Source organism: Elephantulus edwardii, unplaced genomic scaffold (genome assembly GCF_000299155.1).
Source record: "Elephantulus edwardii isolate Elephantulus edwardi_28Jun2011 unplaced genomic scaffold, EleEdw1.0 scaffold00082, whole genome shotgun sequence".
Taxonomy (NCBI): domain Eukaryota; kingdom Metazoa; phylum Chordata; class Mammalia; order Macroscelidea; family Macroscelididae; genus Elephantulus; species Elephantulus edwardii.
In genome coordinates, this window is record NW_006399832.1 from 1030443 (window position 1) to 1037840 (window position 7398).

A 7398-nucleotide genomic window follows, 5' to 3' on the forward strand; every position below is an offset into this window, starting at 1 on the left:
TTTTGTTTGCACTTTTTTGTCAGAAGACTTCTTTCCTGCTGCCTTTTTGGGCTTCGTTTCCACTTTTGCAGGCGGCTTAGCTGACAGCCTCGCTGATCTCCTCTTGGGCTCCTCCTTCACCGCACCCTCGGCCGAGCTGACCTTCCTCTTGGGCATAGTGGCGGCAGGGAGGGCTCGTGCCGGGTGCCTGTGGGCCGCGACGCGCACAGAGCCTTCGCGAAGCTGGGTTGCTCTGGCACTGCCTCTGCCCACCGCCGTGCTGCTGGGACCCGCGGCGGGGGCGGTGGGAGAACCGGATTGGGAGCCCGCCCCCTCCCCCCCTTTCCATATTCTTTTAATACTTCTGTATCATTTAATATTCTGCCTAAAACATCCTTGATTATAGCAACTCGAGGTTTGAATTTGGGAGATGTTGAAGGGAGTGGGTAGAAGTGGATGGGTATCCTGGTGGATGGTGGAACAGGGAAATAAGTGGGTAAAGACACGTGTCACGTGTGACAAAGGCAGGGACAACACTGATACTAGTGGTTAACCCCACAATAAAGGATATAACTTTCACTTTTTCTGTAAAATGCTTGTCTGTTGGATACGTCTCTAAATCTAAATATTCAGATTAAGACAGACTAGGAAGAAGGATTGGCCATCCACTTCTGAAATAGCAGGCCTCTGAAAACCTTATGTACAACAGAACACACGTAGAATAACAGAAAGGGCAGCTGAGGTGGAGCTTTCAAGTACGGAAATACAAAGGAAGAGGAACAATAGTAACCAGACACTAGTGATTGGAACATGGAATGTGAGAACCATGAATGTAGGAAAATTAGATATTGTTAAGGAAGAAATGGAACGCATAAATATTGAAATACTAGACATTGGTGAGATGAGATGCACTGGCATGGGCATTTCATTTTGAGTCAGATGATCGTATCATATATTACTCTGGAGATGAAAAGTTGAGGAAAAATGGAGGTGCTTTCATAGTTAAGAAAGTCATTTCTAGATCCATCTTGAAGTACAATATTGTGAGTGACAGGATAGTATCCATACGCATATGGAAGTCCAGTGAATACCACTATCATTCAGATATATGCACCAACAACCAGAGCCAAAGAAGAGGAAATAGAAAATTTCTACCAACTTTTACAGTCAGAGATTGATCGAACATGCAATCAAGATGCATTGATAATAATGGGTGACTGGAATGCAAAAGTTGGGAACAGAGAAGATGATTCAGTAGTTGGAAAACATGGACTCGGTGACAGAAATGGAGCTGGAGAGAGAATAACTGAATTTTGCACAATCAATGACTTATTCATTGCAAATACATTTCACCAAGAGACTAGCATCGGAACTCCCAGAGAATTAGTGGGAAAACCCCCTAGCCATGCAGACGCAGCACCCCCCATGTCGGCCAGCACAGCGCTGCCCCTCTGAGGGCAGCAGAGGGACATCCTCTGGCCTGGCGGCTCTTCACTCTCGGAGGTCTTAACCAGTGGATGGCAGCACAGAACAGAACTGCCTCACCTTCTCAGTCCTCCGCACAGTGCAATCCAGCTCAACACAACCTTCTGAGAAGACCCAGAAGCTAAAGAGTGACAACTGTCTTGACAACCCCCCTCCATTCCTCTTATGTCAGCCAAGCTCCTTCCAACCTTTCCTTACAGTATGCATTCATCAGGAGGAGCTCTGGGGGCACCGTCTGTTAACTGAAAGGCAGTAGTGTGTCTCAGGCAGCTGAAATCTACCAGCCATTCCTTAGGCGAAAGATAGGCAGTCTCCCACCGTTAGGCTTCACAGCCTTGAAAACCTGACAGGCGGTTGCCATTAGTTAGAATCAATGCCCTGGCAGTGAGTTTTGGTGCTGGACAGAAGGCTGAGAAAGAAGCCTTCAAGTCCACTACTGTGGCTTGGAAGAGAAACTCCTTTAAAGTCTTCAATCACAACTGTAACACACAAAGAGCGCTGAACAAACTGATAAGAAAAAGCAAAATAGGAAACCAAGCAAGAAACAGGGTATGGCAAGGACCTAACAACAAAGCCAAATAGCCAGGAAATGTATGTGTAGCATCACTTACGTTCAGGGGAATGTCATTAAACTAACAATGAGGGATCCTGACACCTATGCTACCAACAACAGCAAAGAGCCAGCGCTGGAGGGGTGCAGAGAAACAGGGATATGCACGAATTGTCAGTGAGGAAGGAAACCAGGTAATTTCAATTAACCAAATTTACATGCAATCAAAGAGGCCACTCCCAGAATCTATTTGTAGAAATGAAAATATCAATATGCAAAGTCCTATGTGGTAGGATAATGACCCACTAAATAGTAGACCATTATTAAGAACTATTATTAGAAACTAGAAGTAAGTAAATATCAGTAGGCGAATAGCTGAGTAATCATGCACATCCCTGCTAGGGAATATTACACAGCCATTAAAAAGGATGGACGGGAGTTCTGCCGGATGATGTAAAGGCATTTCTGTGAGGACTGATGACAAAGAAAAGATGTAGGAAGTGTGTATAATATGATCTTATTAGTATTTATTGATACACAAATCTATAGGAGATCTATAGATCTAGGTCGCAAGCAACTCAATGGCACATAACAACAACATACTATATTGGTTGTTTTTTATTTAAAACCTCTTGTTTAGAGTCAACAAGGCCTCAGGGAGGGCCTCTGTAATTAAAGTTGGTTGTTATTATATTTTGGAGGAACAGTTTTCTAAGTGGTACAGCACTCTTTTGTCAATATGCTGTACTGAGGTAACCTGGGCTTGCTGTGATGCTGAACTTAGTATCACTGGGGTGGCAAATAGCATAAAGATAACCCATGGTGGATAGTGTTTGGTGGAACTCCGAGGTGAAGACAGGTTTGAAAGCAGGAGTAGCATCCAATTCCTTAACAACATGCCTCTGGAAACTCTATGAACTTTGATAAATGATGATAGTTATAGAAAGGCTTCAGGGCTTTTGTTCACAGGGCTGCTATGAGTCGTGTTCAACTCAGCAATCAACAAAAAAAAAATTAAGGAAAGTTAGGAAGGAAACACAAGGCTTGAAGGGGTGATAGATAATGTAAAAGGAGGAAAAAGAGAGAAAAAAAAATTTTATATGAAAAGAAAAACAGTATCAAGAAAGCATTTATGTGATCTTGTGGTGGATCACACGCATGTCAGTTAGAACAAGTACATATCAGGATCTACAACGTGAGCAATCTGTAGTTCCTTTGATGTGAGCGCAGAAGAAGGCTACGCAAGCCTTAACTACAGAGGCTGGAGAGGTTGGAAGAGACAGTGCAATGGAGGAAATCCATTAGTGTTTCACCAGGAAATTTTCAGAGCAGAGGTGAAAGTGCTTGACTGCTAACCTCAAGGTTAGCTGTTTGAACCCAGGAGCTGCTTCTTGAGAGAACAATGAGGCAATCTTTCCATACAGATTGTAGTCTTATCTTCTTGTGCTATTCTATTCTATTCTATTCTATTCTATTCTATAACATGAGACAGAATCAACTCAACAGCAATGGGTTTAGTTTAGGAGGTCTGCATTCATGGTGAGCTACCACGAAGATCTTAGGAAAACCCACTGGGTGCTTGTTCAGGGTTAAGTGGTCCCATGCCCAGCTTAGCAGGAGGAGACAGAAAGTTCATCTCATTCATCTGTTTAAACTGGGCAGGTGTCAGGGCATATCTCAGCCCTAGCTCAATCTCCCCATCTGTAAAGGGAAGTGATAAGATTATCTTCCTCAGAACAGGTGGCTGAAATCAGATAATGCGAATGATCTCACCACTGGACTACCTAGTGCGACAGAATTTTAAAACATGAGCAAATAAGAAGCTACCGGTATTTACTGCTCAAACAGACCCAGATTACTTCAGTGGCTAAAACACTGTGATATTTTTCTCCTTGACATCATCATACCAAACCAACCAAAAAATTCCAAACAATGACAGGTCAACATCATCCTCCCCAAATTTATTTTCCCTTTCTAAACTGACCTCAATGCAGAATAGCTTGCTCATCCTTCAGAAAGAGGATGACAGAGAGCTCTGATTAGCTGGGACCCTGTGATATGTATTTCTTTCTTACCAAATACAAATAAAAACCCATCCATTATCTGCATGGTTAGCTAATGAGAAGAAAATGAAAGAGAAGAGCTCCCTTAGTTTTTGGTTAAGCATTTTCTCAACCACCTGAAATGTGCCAATGAACATAACTATTTTACTTCATCCACACCTTCGTTCAAATGTCCATTGTGCACTTACTCAGGGTCAGGTCTGTGCTTCTGTGAGAATTCAAAGAGGCATCCCACACAGTCCCTGTTCCCAGAAAGGTCACAACCTGACTAACTCTGAGGGGTGAAAAAGAGATTTCCACTAAAAATTCTAGTTTTAAAAAATCAAACCAACACCCAAGGCTATGAGGTTACCCTGAGTTAATTCCAATCCATGGTGGTCCCATGTGTGTCAAGACTAGAACGGCATTCCATACTGTTTTCAATGTCTAGTTTTTCCAAAGTAGATCATCAGGTCTTTCTTCCGCAGTGCTTCAAGATAGACTCAAGGAGCTCTGGTGGCTCCTATAATAGACAGTTGTGCAGCTAACCTTCAAGGCTATGCCTCTCTGGAAGTTTGAATTCATTCGCAGCTCCTCAGGGGAAAAGAAAGGCAATCTCTTCCCAGGCAACTTACAGCTTCAGAAACACAGTGGAGGGTCAGATAGAAGTCAGTTCCGACTCTACAGCAATGAATTTCTAGGTAGATTTGAACCTAGAAGCTGAGCACATAATCATTTTTGCCATCCACCATTTTTCACACATTTGGGTGAATTCCACCACACTGGGGGGGTATTCCATAAAAGTGAAGCTCCCTGATACCAAGAGACTTTGGCAGCTCCTCTACAAACATTCCTATGTGTTGATACTGCTCATGTCCCTGGGACACTCCCTTCCCACCTCCCTCTGTCTCCAGAGAGTGCAACATTCACATTATCCATCACAGCATATTACTATTCATGCTGACAGAACATGCTTCGATCTTTTAGTTGTATACCTTGGCCTTCAAGTCATACTTTAAAGTAAAAAAAAAAAAAAAAAAAAAAAAAAAAACCAAAACCACACCAAAAAACAAACCAACAAAACAAAAAACTGAAGCTAAATAAAAATACTATAATCGTAAAATTACATTAATAGTAGAAATTTTTAGTTGATTTTCAAGGAAGGAAAGACGCCCCCCCCCCCCAAGTGTTTTATTTAGATGTTTTACGGAACGGGAAAGAACATGAGACCTCCGAACTCTCCTGAGATGGCATTGTATCCCTGTATCCAGTATCTAAAAGGGATGATAACGGGTGTCATCTCATGGATGATAGCAATAACAAATTTACATTTATTACCTGTGTTTAAGGGAGCTCTGGAGGCCAGGTGGTAAGAAGCTATGCTGCAGTCCCAAAGTCACAAGGTTTGGATTATCAGCCGCCCTGCGGAAGAACTGGAAATCTCTTCCTGTACGATTTACTGCCTCTGAAAACCCACTCGGAGGGTCAGCTATGAGTTGGTTCCCACTTGACAACATACAACAACCTGTATTTCAGTCTATACTTGAAGAAGTTCTACTTTTCTAATAACTGTGGTGTAGTGTGTTACGTGCAGAGGTGGCAGTGTGACTCCACTAGCCACTTGCTTGGGGGAAAGGTAAGGCAGTCTGCTCCCAAACTAAAAATCTGTTCAGTGTGGGAGGGCTAGAACACCGAGGACACACCTATAAAATCACTCCTACTTCATTATTTTAATGTATGCTTATACACATAAAAAGGAGGCCTCGAGGTACAATAGTTAAGCAGCAGGTTTGCCAAATGAAAGGCTGGTTAGAGAATGGTGTGGCAATCTGGTCCCGAAAAGATTACAGCCTAGAAAACCCCACGGGGCAGTTTAATTTTATCACTTAGGGTTGCTGTGAGTCTGGCATCAACACAAGGGGACCTACCATCAACTTACACAAGAAAAGCAACAGGCAAGAAACTGCACTGCAATCCTGAAGGCACAGGGTTCAAGAAAAGCAACAGGCAGAGCCAAAAAGACCAAAGAGCCAGGCAAAGACTTCACACATAAATAAATAGGTTACAGTTTTAGCTATCCTCCCTCATTAGTTTATTTGAAATAAACCAGAAACATTTTAAATGAAATATTAATTGGCTGAGCCTAGATCAAAGGTGAGAAATTCACAGAGCTTTGTGTGGCAACAGTAAGAACATTTGTATTTGTGTCACCCACTAGTGACTTTAATTAAAGCAGAATATATTAGTTTAAACAAATAATTAGCTTTGACAACTGAAGTGTCAAGGAAACTACGATTCATGCATCTGTTAATGGTTCATCTCTGTGGAAGTATTAGTTTCCTACTATGTAGTAATCTATTTATAAAGAGATCCAGTCAGTTGGACAAATTAGTCTGGAATTATCACTGAAGGAAGGTTGAGATGAAGTTGGAAGCAAATTGGAAAATGTAGATTGCTGGGTACACACCAAGACACATCCTCGGGTGCTCACTATTCCCAGGCAATAAAGAGAGAAGGACAAAATCTATAAATAGCTTTTTTATGAGCTGTAAGAAATTTACTAGACCCACACCCAAATTACCAGGTGGGTCACAAATGAGCACTAAATATCATACGTTACACTCTTAAATACTATAACCGTTAGTAAAGGATGACCCTGGAGGCCATTATGCTGAATAAAACATCTCAGTCACAAAAGGGCAAACACTGCAGAGTGCCACTGTTAATAGAACAGGACTGACATGGCGGTTGGGAGGAAACAAAGAAAAGAGGGGATAAATAATGCACACTGCATTAAAACAGATGAGGGAAAGAACTGTTTAAAAGGAATATATGATTAGTCATTATTTGCATGAAATCAGTCCAGAATAAGAAGCACATAGCAAAGTGGAATAAGGTAGGGGGGAGGGAGGAAATTGTGCAATAGTGAAAGAATGGAAGTCCAAGTTTTCTGTAAACTTTTGTTAAAATCACAATGCTATTGTTGTTGATTGCCATCAAGTTGAGCACAACTCATAGTGACCCTACAAACAAAAGGTCTGAAACTTTTCTATAACTATTGTAGTTCCTCCAGGTTCATAGTTTTCAGAGGCATATAGTTTAGGAAGTGGATGTCACTCCTGCTTCCAAACCTGCCTTAAACTGGGAGCTCCACCAAACACTGTCCACCATGACTCCCAAGTGGCACAAGGTTCAGCATCACAGCAAAATCAGATTACTTTGTGGTTGTTGTTGTTGTTATGTGCCGTCGAGTTGCTTGCGACTCATAGCGACCCTATGTACAACAGCCCTAAACTCCGCTCTGTCCTGTGCCAATCGCACTGTCTCTGACACTCCCATCCC

General features: G+C 42.2%; 1 protein-coding gene across 1 annotated transcript in view; it reads right to left on the reverse strand.

Moving 5' to 3' along the window:
• ZBED3 (zinc finger, BED-type containing 3) overlaps positions 1 to 7398 on the reverse strand; it is a 15418-nt gene that overhangs the window by 7702 nt on the left and 318 nt on the right. The gene's annotated exons all lie outside the window — the stretch shown is intronic.